Raw genomic sequence first — 14,123 nt, forward strand, 5'->3', positions numbered from 1 at the left:
AATGTATATTTATATATATATTTATTTTTTGACAGTATATTTAATTGCACAATGATGGATTCGTTAGAATTAAATTATTGAACAAAGAAACTGTATTTATTTAAACGAAAATGTGTTTTATTCATGAAATATTAATTAGTACAGAAAGCTCTATTAGCCGGTAATTCATATGCCGGCAATAGAGCATTCTGTACTAATCATCACTTTACTTTAATGAAAACATCAAATGTTTCTTCTAATTATGTTATCACAATAGCATTATTAGAAGAAACATTTAGAATTATATGTGCGCTCAGCTGATTGGCTGATCGGCTGAGCGCACATATAATGAGCGGGTCCGCAGCACAGTGACTTCATTGTGCTGCGGACCAGCGAAGAGGACACATCGGGGTGAGTATAGAGCTCTCCCCACCCCCTCCCCGGCACTGCACCCCTCCCAGCAAGGAAGGGGGGGTCAGTTAACCCCTTCCTTGCTGGGATGGGTGCAGTCTGACATCAGTCTGGCCCCCAGGGGGTTAAGGGGGATGCAATACATCCTCCCTTAACCCCTTGGGGGCCAGACTGTAAGCAGCGATCTGTAAAGATGCTGCATACTGTAAGGTGCACAACACCGCTCACAATGATGGGTGTTGTGCTCCTGTTTGTGTGTTTTTTGTGTGTTTCTCCCTTTTTGTTTTTCAGATATCGGTATCCTGTGGATTACGTCGGATTCCGTGGACTACGTCGATGACCAGCGGTTGTTCTTTGAATTTTTTAAATAAAATGGTCAATGAGGGGTGTGGGGGTGTTTTTATTTGAATAAAAAAATTTGTAAACTTGTGTCTTGTCTTTATTTCTTTACTTTTTAGACTTAGTAGTGGAAGCCGTCTAATAGACGGAATCCATTACTAAGTTGGGGCCTAGTGTTAGCCGGTATAAAATGGCTAACACTAACCCCCCATTATTACCCCAGTACCCAATGCCACCATGGGTACTGGGAAGAGCCGGGTGCCAGTGGTCCCGGAGCGTCAAAATTGGCGCTCCTGGACCGGGCGGCAGCAGGCTGGTAAGATTTAGGCTGGGGAGGGCCTAAACCAATGGCTCTTCCCACCCTGGTGTTACCAGGCTGCTGTCGTTTGGTTTTTAACCCGGCTGGTTATAAAAATAGGGGGGACCCTATGCGAATTTTTTTTTAAATAAATAAATAATTAAAAAAAAACGCATAGGGTCCCCCCTATTTTTATAACCAGCCGGGTTAAAAACCAAACGACAGCAGCCTGGTAACACCAGGGTGGGAAGAGCCATTGGTTTAGGCCCTCCCCAGCCTAAATATTACCAGCCTGCTGCCGCCCGGTCCAGGAGCGCCAATTTTGACGCTCCGGGACCACTGGCACCCGGCTCTTCCCAGTACCCCTGGTGGCATTGGGCACTGGGGTAATAATAGGGGGTTAGTGTTAGCCATTTTATACCGGCTAACACTAGGCCCCAACTTAGTAATGGATTCCGTCTATTAGACGGCTTCCACTACTAAGTCTAAAAAGTAAAGAAATAAAGACAAGACACAAGTTTACAAATTTTTTTATTCAAATAAAAACACCCCCACACCCCTCATTGACCATTTTATTTAAAAAATTCAAAGAACAACCGCTGGTCATCGACGTAGTCCACGGAATCCGACGTAATCCACAGGATACCGATATCTGAAAAACAAAAAGGGAGAAACACACAAAAAACACACAAACAGGAGCACAACACCCATCATTGTGAGCGGTGTTGTGCACCTTACAGTATGCAGCATCTTTACAGATCGCTGCTTACAGTCTGGCCCCCAAGGGGTTAAGGGAGGATGTATTGCATCCCCCTTAACCCCCTGGGGGCCAGACTGATGTCAGACTGCACCCATCCCAGCAAGGAAGGGGTTAACTGACCCCCCCTTCCTTGCTGGGAGGGGTGCAGTGCCGGGGAGGGGGTGGGGAGAGCTCTATACTCACCCCGATGTTGTCTCTTCGCTGGTCCGCAGCACAATGAAGTCACTGTACTGCGGACCGGCTCATTATATGTGCGCTCAGCCGAACAGCCAATCAGCTGAGCGCACATATAATTCTAAATGTTTCTTCTAATAATGTTATTGTCATAACATAATTAGAAGAAACATTTGATGTTTTCATTAAAGTAAAGTGATGATTAGTACAGAATGCTCTATTGCCGGCATATGAATTACCGGCTTATAGAGCTTCCTGTACTAATTAATATTTAATGAATAAAACACATTTTCTTGGAAATAAATTCAGTTTCGTTTGTCAATAATTTAATTCTAACGAATCCATCATTGTGCAATTAAATATACTGTCAAAAAATAAATATATAGATAAATATACATTTATTTATATATCTATTTTTTTTAACAGTATATTTAATTGCAAAATGATGGATTCGTTAGAAATAAATTATTGATCAACGAAAGTGTCTTGATTACAAATAAAATGTCTTTGATTAATTTAATATAGTAACTATTAGAGGCATCGGCATTCGGCATCATTGCCGGCTATTTTTGAAGTACTCCGTACGGACCGCCTGTCAATCCTCGGCCGCATGTCCAGCCGCAAATAATGGTCTTGTTCATTTTTTACGGGTCCGTTTACGATAGGGCCGTAGATTCATACATAGTGTGCACTGTGCAGCCGCATATCCTATACTTCCCAGCATACACACGAACCACCAAAAATACCGCCGCACAATTACAGCCGCAAATACAGCCGCACTCTTACAACGTGTGAATCGAGGGTTATACTGTATGGGGGCTTATCTGTCAGGTCTAGATCATGCTCAGCGCTAGTGTCATGGAGGCCGTGCAGAGCTACAGCACATCCTGCAGTGGTTGCGACTGGCACAGTCTCTTAGCTCCCTGAACATCCCCTTTAACACTCAAGCTCTGACCATGATCTAGAGCTGACAGGTTCCCTTAAAGGCAATCTCTTAAAGGGTGTGTCCACCTTTTTAGACATTTTCTTATTTGTGAATCTCATGGAACCTTATAAAGGGGTTTCACCAGTTACAACATTTATGAAGTATGATTGCAGAGCTCCGACCACAGGGACCCTCACAGATCACAAGGATGGGTCACTTGTATGAATAGAGTAGTGGTTGAGCATGCGCAGTGCTTCTTTATTTATTTTGTTGGAACTATAGACGATAGCTGAGCCCTTTATGCTATTTCTCTTTGGCATGGCACACACAATCGACGGCCAATAGAGGTGACTTGTTGGGGTCCTAACGGTTAATACATTGATCACCTTTCCTGGGATACATGATTGATGTTATTTGTGCCCCGAAAATCTAATTCTCTTGTCCGTCTACATCTCTTATGCCGATGTATGCATCTCCATGGTAACAGACTACAAACAGAACCTGTGTAGTCTGATCCTGCTATACATTTGGTGGAGTTTCATAAAGTAGGTGCCCGGTGACTGGTTTGTTTCAGTCTATTATCATGGTGATGCATAGATCTGCATTGGAGCTGTAGACGCTTAACGAAAGAATTTAAATCATCATTTTTTTTAGTTTGGCACGCTAAAGAAAAGGTGGACCTTCCCTTTAAGTTTTTCTTTTTTATTTGTTTTTTAGTCCACCTGCTGAGTTCCTCCCCGGCATTACTTTTTCTTGTATAAAGATTATAAACAACCTTGTAAAAAAAAAAAAAAAAAAGGAAAGAAAGAAATGAAATGTGTATTTATATTTTTGGTATCCTTTTTCTACACAGAAATTCTGTTCTCTAACTTTCTTGTAGAAAGTAACGCGTCATCCGGTCGTGAATGAGACTTTGTATTTCCTGTTGTGACTGTAAATATTAAATCTATGATTTATGATCTGCTCGCACTTTTCCCTGGGCGTTCTGAATATCCTGGTCATTTGTGGCCCCTGTTGTAAGGGGCCTCCGAGTGCATGTGGAAGAGCACTTACCCCAGGTGGTATTGTTTATTGCATTACTTTGTTGTGTCCATAGTGATTTCTCTAGAACACTTTGTATCTTGCAGGAGGAGGAGAAGGATACTCTGACTTTCTGCAGTTTATGTCACCTGCTCAGTATAGACAGGATAGCAGGGCTGGCTGGCTGTAAAGCAATAATATGACCTGTGTGTACATGGTCTTCCTATGTGTAGCCGCTCTACCCGAGTGTACACGGACCCCAGCCAGAAGACATGAATGATATGTTATATAGTGACAAGTAACTACATGTACAGTTATCCTTTCCCCCCGTGTCCTGTGACGTTTACATCACATTTCTGATTGGTGCTAAATAAAAGGTTCACTGTTATATATCGACTCCGGTTGTGTGTCTCATTGTAGAAGCCTAATGACCAGAGATGAGCGCAGCTAGAGTACAAATACCGGTGGCTGAAGAAGTTGGATGCTGCCCCAGGGACTCTCTAGTGCTGCATCCAATTCCTTAAGCCGCCGTTGTTCAAATGCTGGAGGATCAGATCACCATACCAGATGTATCAGTCTGAGGTAGCCCATAGGCCTTGTTCACATGTTCCGTAGAATTGTCCGTGGTCGCAGATCCGTGACTATGGACAGTTTTAGGGCCCATTAAATCCTATGTGTGCATTCATACCCTCTGTACCATGAGCCTTGCCACGAAAAAATAGGATGGGCCATAGTGCGGATTGCGGCACTGATGCCTATCCCTGCTCTCGTTACCAATTCCAATCTACCCTGCTCCTGTCATTGCTCCCATCTCCCCTGCTCCTGTCACCGCTCCCATCTCCCCTGCTCCTGTCACCGCTCCCATCTCCCCTACTCCTTTAACCACTCCCATGTCACCCGCTCCTCTCACCGCTCCCATCTCCCCTGTTCCTGTCACCGCTCCAATCTCCCCTACTCCTTTAACCACTCCCATGTCACCCGCTCCTCTCACCGCTCCCATCTCCCTCTCTCCTGTCGCCCGCTCCCGTTACCCATTGCCATCTCCCCTGCTCCTGTCACCACATCCATGTCACCGTTCCCACCTTTCAGCGCTTCCACCTCCCTCACTCCTGTCACCCGCTCCCGTCTCTCACTGCTCCCGTCACCGTCTGCCCCGCTCCTGTCAGCCCCCCCACCCTCCACATGCGGATAACACCAGCGCCTCCCGGACGTCCAGTGTTTTTCACAGAGCGGACAAAATCGCGTTCCTTGAAAAATACCAGACATGTGAATGAGACCCTAGACCTTGTGTGGATGCTCTGCCTATCAATAATCCCTGACAGGCAGAGAGTGGTGACTAGTCACAGGCAGCTCCCCGCCCAGATGACTAGTTGCCGCCCCTCTCCTGGCCTTGCGCAGCAAAATAACACTTCCCCTTTATAAAGCTGCGGCTGGTATAGGCTCTGTGAGCTGCACACTAGACTATGCTGCTGGGAAGCCTATCTGCGCAATCATACTGACTGGTTCCCTTTAGACTGGAGACAAGAGCAGTGCTGTCTCTGGAAGAAAGCGGCTATTCTCCGTTATGGTTCTGGTTTCACAATGCACATATATATATATATATATATATATATATATATATATATATATATATATATATATATATTACACACACATAGAGATGAGCCAGCCCCTTGTCATGGCAATGATGAATCCTTACACTGCAAGCTCTGGTGCGGCGTCTTATGGAGTGTATATACAATTTCGGCTCAGCCCTTTTGTATTCCTCTTCCACGTACTCCTCACCATAACCCGTCAACAACTAAATTTCCGGAACACATAGCTATTACCATCATTGCAAAAGTGTCATTTATATAAAATGCTCCAGTGCATGGGTGTAGTGACTGGTAGCTGCCACAAGGTGGCGCTGTGCCTCTGGATTTACAGTCCTAGTTGGAGAGAAAAGTCCTTATTGTGCATTGATTTCTTTAGTATGTTTAGTGCATTGTTGTTAGCATTAGCGTATGTAAACACCCTGTGTATACGGCATAAAAGTATATAATGGGTCTAACATATGGTATATGAAGTCATAGTTTGTGTATAGTTTGCAATACAAAGAGATCCTGCAAACAGAAGTTGCATCGTAAGTAGTTTTTTTTTTTTTGCTTTTCAATGTGTGACATGGAAGTTTTGCTGCTCCACCATTGTCGCAGGAGTCGGGCTTCATAGACATATCAAAGAAACAGACTGCTGTAATAAAGTGGAGAGAGAAGTGCTCTATCATGTGCTTCTCCCAGCTAGATCCTGGCAGTTGCTGTGGGGTCAAACCCCAAGTGACGGTAACTTTTTTTTTTTTTTTTTTAAAGTGACGGTAACTTTTTAAAATGTCACCAGAAGAATTTAGCAATAAAGTAGAAATTCCCTATTAGGCCATGTCCACACAAGGTATAAACAATGGCCTTTACTTAGCACATTTAAAACAACGGACGGAAATAATTTACACGATCATTATTTCGATAGCTGCAGCATACAGTGGCTATTGTTCAATACATTGTGTGAAACAACGGCCATTGTTTGCATTATGTAAACAACGTCTGTTTTTGTCATGAAAAATAAGTTGTGTACATAGCCTTATATTAATTCACCCTGTAATATACCAACCACCCAGAGGCTCTATGATGTTAATGTCACTGTCATATTTATTTATTTTTGCTGAAATCGATAGTACAGGAGATTTAAAGAAACTTTGTAATTGGGTTTATTGGGTAAATTTGCCATTATCTGCATTCAAAAAGACTTTCCCCAGGTTCCCCCCTCCCCCTCCTCCTTTCTCTCATTCACTGCTCATTATCCGGAAATCTCCACTCTATTACATCAGTCGGGCCCTGTGTGATCTATGGAGAGGTCAGTGCTGACTTCATAGGAGATAGCCAGGTGATGTAGGTGTAAATTAACTCTTTGTTGTCCTGTTTTGGTGCCTCATCTCCCTCCACCCCTCCCCTCTCCATAGAGAACCATGAAGACAGGACGGAGAGCTTCAAACAGCTTTTTTCATGATAAAAATACATTTTTCGGCTAATAAACCCAATTACAAAGTTTCTTACAATCGCCTGTACTATTGATTTCTGCAAAAAAATTTTTTAAACCACAGTGATATTTTAAGGCTTACATTATGGCTCCCTTTGGTTGTATATAAGCGATAACCTCATGAATGAAAGGTCTTTGAGTTTATTTAAGGCTTTTAAGCATAAGATCTTCTTTGTGACGTATCATGGGCGCTTCTAATCCTCTAATATTTTTCTGAAACTGAGTATCATGGGGTCTGATATAAACCCGTGTGCGGAGGGATCATGTGCAGGAGCCGTCTATAGGATCCTCGTGGGTTCTGTAAATTACATTTAGTTATTATATCTTATCATTTGTTAGGAAAAAAATCCAGTCGGCTCAGGAATGGCTCCCATCTTGTATCTACAGCTCTTCTGTATACTCGGGCTCCCATCTTGTATCTACATCTCTTCTGTATACTCGGGCTCCCATCTTGTATCTCTTCTGTATACTCTGGCTCCCATCTTGTATCTACATCTCTTCTGTATACTCGGGCTCCCATCTTGTATCTACATCTCTTCTGTATACTCCGGCTCCCATCTTGTATCTACAGCTCTTCTGTATACTCGGGCTCCCATCTTGTATCTCTTCTGTATACTCGGGCTCCCATCTTGTATCTACAGCTCTTCTGTATACTCTGGCTCCCATCTTGTATCTCTTCTGTATACTCCGGCTCCCATCGTGTATCTCTTCTGTATACTCGGGCTCCCATCTTGTATCTCTTCTGTATACTCGGGCTCCCATCTTGTATCTACATCTCTTCTGTATACTCCGGCTCCCATCGTGTATCTGCAGCTCTTCTGTATACTCTGACTCCCATCTTGTATCTCTTCTGTATACTCGGGCTCCCATCTTATATCTACTGCTCTTCTGTATACTCGGGCTCCCATCTTGTATCTCTTCTGTATACTCGGACTCCCATCTTATATCTACTGCTCTTCTGTATACTCGGGCTCCCATCTTATATCTACTGCTCTTCTGTATACTCGGGCTATGTTCACAGGCTGTTTTGGGCCATAAAATGGTCTAAAAAAAAAAGTCCAAAATACAACCTGATGGGTTTTTAATATTCTATCATTTGATGATTCAGTAAAAGTATTTGTTTGTCTTTTTGGTGTTTTATTGGTTGATCTCTCGCCCTATTGCACAGAATCGCCCTATTGTTGTAACAGTCATTGGCAGGCATCATACGATAGAGATCAAGGTCTAGGTATCACAGTAGCCGTGACAGATCTGAGGGATTATCTACTTTTCACACAAACCGGCTATTCTTTAAACCTGCTCTTCTTCATTGCGGTGGTTTTATGTGTAAACATATGAGATATGGGGCCCTGGGAACCTCCAGTACTTCAGGCCCAACCCAGCGTCAGAACAGAAAGCCCATTGATGTAACCAGCAGTGCAGGGCTCTGTATCTGCACTTAGCTTCATCCCTGGATATCAGGTTGCAGAAAGAAGAGTATTGACTGTACGTTTGTAGGTTATAGAAAGAAAGGGACCCGGCCACAACCTAAAGGAACACATATATAGACGCTGATTATTACAATAGTCTGAATTTTTAAGTGATTTAATTAAAAAGAAAAATCCGTGCAGCAGGGGGTGGTGTAGACAATAACCAAATGACTCCCAATCCAAACTGGTCTCCATCTCCCTGTTCCTGTGATCTCGTCACCACAGGAAATGCCTGCTCAGCCAATGAGAGGCTCCAGCCGTGTCCTGCATCAGTCACTGATTGGCTAAATGGGCTGTTCCTGAGGGGCCGGAACAGAAACCGAAAGATAGAGGAGACTTTTTAACATCCTGCTGATCAGCTGTTTTTAGGGGCCATGATGGTCTAGATCAGTCATGTAAAACTCTGGCCCGCAGGCCATATTTTTGGCCCATCAGCCAATTAACAAAATTGAATTGCATCTGGCCCCCCAACATCGCATTAGATTATGATATGGGGGAGGGCTGGCTACTATATGAGACTATGGGGGAGGGCTGGTTACTATAAAAGAGACTATGGGGAGGGCTGGCTACTATATGAGACTATGGGGGAGGGCTGGCTACTATATGAGACTATTGGGGAGGGCTGGCTGCTATATGAGACTATGGGGGAGGACTGGCTACTATATAAGAGACTGGGGAGGGCTGGCTACTATATAAGAGACTATTGGGGAGGGCTGGATACTATATAAGAGACTATGGGGTGGGCTGGCTACTATATAAGAGACTATGGGGGCGGGTTGGCTACTATATAAGAGACTACGGGGGAGGGCTGGCTACAATATAAGAGACTACAGGGGAGGGCTGGCTACTATATAAGAGACTATGGGGAAGGGCTGGCTACAATATAAGAGACTACGGGGGAGGGCTGGCTACTGTATGAGACTATAGAGGAGGACTTGCTACTATATGAGACTATGGGGGAGAGTTTGCTACTATATAAGAGATTATTGGGGAGGGCTGGCTACTATATAAGAGACTATGGGAGAGGGCTGGCTACTATACTAGAGACTATGAGGGAGGGCTGGCTACTATATAAGAGACTATGGGGGAGGGCTGGCTACTATATAAGAGACTATGGGGGAGGGCTGGCTACAATATAAGAGACTATGGGGGAGGGCTGGCTACTATATGAGACTACTGGGAGGGCTGGTAACTATAAGACTATGGGGGAGGGCTGGCTACTATATGAGATTGTTGGGGAGGGCTGGCTACTATATGAGATTGTTGGGGAGGGCTGGCTTCTATATGGTACACTTGGGAGTCTGGCTACTATTCGGGCACTTTTGAGAGGGCTGGCTAATATGTGGGGCAGTTTTGGTTGGGTTGGCTACTACATGGGGCAATATTGGGGGGGCTATTACATGGGCTGGGGTTTAATCATATCATAGCAATTTATTATATAATTTATCATAGTGCACAGTGCTGGGAGACTCACACCACTGGCAGTGCCAGGAGCACAGTATGCTGCTCTGACAGTGCTAGGAACACCGCATGCTGCTCTGACAATGCCAGGACCACCGCATTTGCGCTTTAATAATTATCAAGGTTGGCCTGCGATTTTGTCTAGTTTGGCAGAACATTCCTCAAACAACCTAACTGATGGTATGCCAAAGCGTGTGTGTGTGTGTATTATTTCCATAATTCCATGACTTCTGGTGTATAGAAGAGAATTATACAAGGTTCTCAGTACAAACCTTCCAGGGAATCCTCTCCCTCCTTTCTCAGTAGTGATTCCGCACTCTCTCCCTCCTTCCTCAGTAGTGATTCCGCACTCTCTCCCTGCTTCCTCAGTAGTGATTCCGCACACTCTCCCTCCTTCCTCAGTAGTGATTCCGCACACTCTCCCTCCTTCCTCAGTAGTGATTCCGCATACTGTCCCTCCTTCCTCAGTAGTGATTCCACACTCTCTCCTTCCTTCCTCAGTAGTGATTCCGCGCTCTCCCCCTTCCTCAGTAGTGGTTCCGCGCTCTCTCTCCCCCCTTCCTCAGTAGTGATTCCGCGCTCTCTCCCCCCTTCCTCAGTAGTGATTCCGCGCTCTCTCCCCCCTTCCTCAGTAGTGATTCCGCGCTCTCTCCCTCCTTCCTCAGTAGTGATTCCGCGTTCTCTCCCTGCTTCCTCAGTAGTGATTCCGCACTCTCTCCCTGCTTCCTCAGTAGTGATTCTGCACACTCTTTCTCCTTCCTCAGTAGTGATGCCACTCTCTCTCCCTGCTTCCTCAGTAGTGATTCCGCGCTCTCTCCCTGCTTCCTCAGTAGTGATTCCGCACTCTCTCCCTGCTTCCTCAGTAGTGATTCCACACACTCTCCCTCCTTCCTCAGTAGTGATTCCGCGCTCTCTCCCTGCTTCCTCAGTAGTGATTCCGCACTCTCCCTCCTTCCTCAGTAGTGATTCCGCACTCTCTCCCTGCTTCCTCAGTAGTGATTTCGCACTCTCCCTCCTTCCTCAGTAGTGATTCCGCGCTCTCTCCCTGCTTCCTCAGTAGTGATGCCGCGCTCTCTCCCTCCTGTGGCATCGCCAATCTGCACATATCCTATAAATCAGATTATTGCTGGCAGGTAGAGCCCCCCCCCCCCCCCCCCCCCCGCACACTATCCGGAGCCCATTAAGGATGAAATTATGACGCTAAGCACATTGACTATACTATATAAGCTCCGATTATTAAACCGGATCATTAGACATTAAAATCGAAATTCATTTAAAACTCCAATCCAATCCCTGTAATTTTGTGCTTAATAGACCCAATCACACTAGGTTTGTAGTCTATAAAAGAAGCAAATTTGAGAACACCGCATCTGTGGAAAAATGTCCCAGCATATGCTTTTAAAGGGGTACTCCAGCAAAAAATTTTTTAATCTACTGGTGTCAGAAAGTTATATAGATTTGTAATTTACTTTTATTTAAAAAATCTACAGTCTTTCAGTACTTATCAGCTGCTATATGTCCTGCAGGAAGTGGTGTATTCTCTCCAGTCTGACACAGTGCTCTCTGCTGCCACCTCTGTCCATGTCAGGAACTGCCCAGAGCAGCAGCAAATCCCTATGGTATTTTTTTCTTCCTAAGAACAGTAACCCTTTCCTGTGTTCTCCTCCCGGGGAGGGTGCGTTCACACTGACAGGATCCGGGTGCGTTCACACTGACAGGATCTGCAGAAGATTAGAAGTTGCAGATCTTCTTTGAATCTAATATGGGCCATCAAATCTGCTGCGGATCCTGTACGTGTGAACGCACCCTAAAGAGGTTTTCTGATGATGAAACCTTGAACTTGGTCTAATAAATGAGCATGTATTGTTTAAAGGGGTTATCCAGCGCTACACAAAAATGGCCACTTTCTTCCAGAGACAGCCTCTCTCTTGTCTCCAGTTTGGATGGGGTTTTGTAACTAATTTCCATTGAAGTGAATGGAGCTTAATTGCAAACCGCACCTGAACTGGAGAGAAGAGTCGTATTGTCTTTAGAAGAAAGTGGCCATGTTTTTGTAGCTCTGGATAACCCCTTTAAATAACGGTTATTGCATTACTTTTTTCAGGTTTTTTTTTTTAACTTTCCTTCTGCGCTGTTCTCTCCTGTAACAGACTTCCTGTTCCTCTTTGACACTCTAGCCGGGAATTCAGCCAACTCTGCCCAGCTATGTAGGAGGTTCCTATCGGTTTAGTGGACAAAACTACAGCTGACAGACCAAGTTTGTCAGGGCTTGTTGGGAGTTGTAGTTTTGCTGTAGTGCCACAGATTAGGGAACCTTGGTCTAATATGTAGAGAGGCATCTGATGATGATGAAAATGATGATAATCTGCCCATGATAAGTGCCGGCTACACCAAAAACTAGACACACCGATTGGTATAACCCATATCACCTGCACCTACACAGAGGAAACTGCTTCATTAAATAATCTTGCCACATCAACAACCAGACATACGGGACATAGTGGTCTGGCAGCGGCCGACCCCCATCATACATGGGGAGATCACAGCTTAAAGGGGTATTCTACTCAAACATAACTTTTCATATATTACTGCCCATGGGGAGACTAACAATTCCTTCCATACTTGTTATTATCCATTCATCCCCTTCTCTCAGTTCTGAGCTGCTGCTTTCTGCTTAAGACACACAAATCTGTGTGTGAGCTTTTTTTCCCTGTCTCCCCTCCTCCCCCCTCCCTTCCGAGATGGTTGATGTGAACAAGTCCCTGACAGGCTTTATCTGCAACATTGTAGTTTATTGTAGGAGACAGCGAGAAAAGCTCACACACAGTTTTTTGTGTCTTTAGCAGAAAGCAGCAGCTGAGAACTAGGAGAAGGAGACTGAATAGATAATAACAAGTATGGAAGGAATTGTTAGTCAGCAACATGTGAAATGTTATGTTTGAGCAGAATACCCCTTTAACTCTGAGCTTTCAATATAATGTCCAATCTAATGAAATGTTCATCTATGTGTAGTCAGATCATAGCCTATGACTCCTCTGTTAGTTCACATGCGGCAGACACAGTACACTGACCCCCGGGCTCTGCTATAGCGGCACTATAGTAGCTCATGGCCCTCATTTATACACCACTTTATGGGCTTTGTATAGAGTTATGGTGCGTTTACACAGACAGATTTATCTGACAGATTGTTAAAGCCAAAGCCAGGAATGGATTTAAAAAGAGGAGGAATTTCAGTCTTTCCTTTATGACCTGTTCCCTGTTTATAGTCTGTTCCTGGCTTTGGCTTCAAAGATCTGTCAGATAAATCTCTCTGTGTAAACGCACCCTTACTTGTTTAGGAGGCGTCTCCCTTATAACTATAGTGCTTTTATATTGTAAATGTTAGTTCTCCTTTAAACCAAATCATCTGCCTAGATAAAAAAGCGGTTCCTTCTCTATGTGGGAGTCCACTTCCGTAGCTGCTGTTTATTTTCAGCTCTGGCTTCATTTTGTATGTTGTTTTTTTTATGTGTCTATTGTTTTCTTACTTGTTTTGAACCTGCGGAGTACATGTAACCACCTATGTGTTCTTAGCAGACCACAATTTATGCTTTTACTGTAGACGGACGTGGCCAAGACAATAGAGCGTGGTTGTGTTAGCAGAGTACTGCTGCGGCCGGGTGTAAGGAGCCTACACGAACCCTTCTATACCTCTTATATTATAGCTTATCTATTAGCATTTATACTGTAGTTTTATACATGTTGCTAAGAGCGTCGAACCTCTGCACCTTATGGTGCGTTAACACAGAGAGGTTTATCTCACAGATTTTTTAAGCCAAAGCCAGGAACAGACTATAAACAGAGAACAGGTTATAAAGGAAAGACAGATTTCTCCTCTTTTTAAATCCATTCCTGGCTTTGGCTTCAAAAATCTGTTGGATAAATCTCTCCGTGTAAACGCACCTTTACATAGACTGATGATCCGGGGAATGAACGTCCCTGATGACGATTATTCAGGTAAACATGCCAGCGATCAGCTGATTACCCTACCCAGCAAATGCTTGTTTGTTGGGTTATTGTCTCTTTTATGTCAACAAAACAATGGCTTGCACAAGTCTCATTGTATACTGCAAGGTCTGTCTATGAACCAAAGGGGCCTGAGCAAACGATAGTTCATTCATTCCCACTGGGGAATTGTCCTGTGAAAATGGAAGAAGATGAGAGTCTTATGTACCGTCAATA

The sequence above is a fragment of the Dendropsophus ebraccatus genome, chromosome 13 (assembly GCF_027789765.1).
Source record: "Dendropsophus ebraccatus isolate aDenEbr1 chromosome 13, aDenEbr1.pat, whole genome shotgun sequence".
In the NCBI taxonomy this organism is placed as follows: Eukaryota; Metazoa; Chordata; class Amphibia; order Anura; family Hylidae; genus Dendropsophus; species Dendropsophus ebraccatus.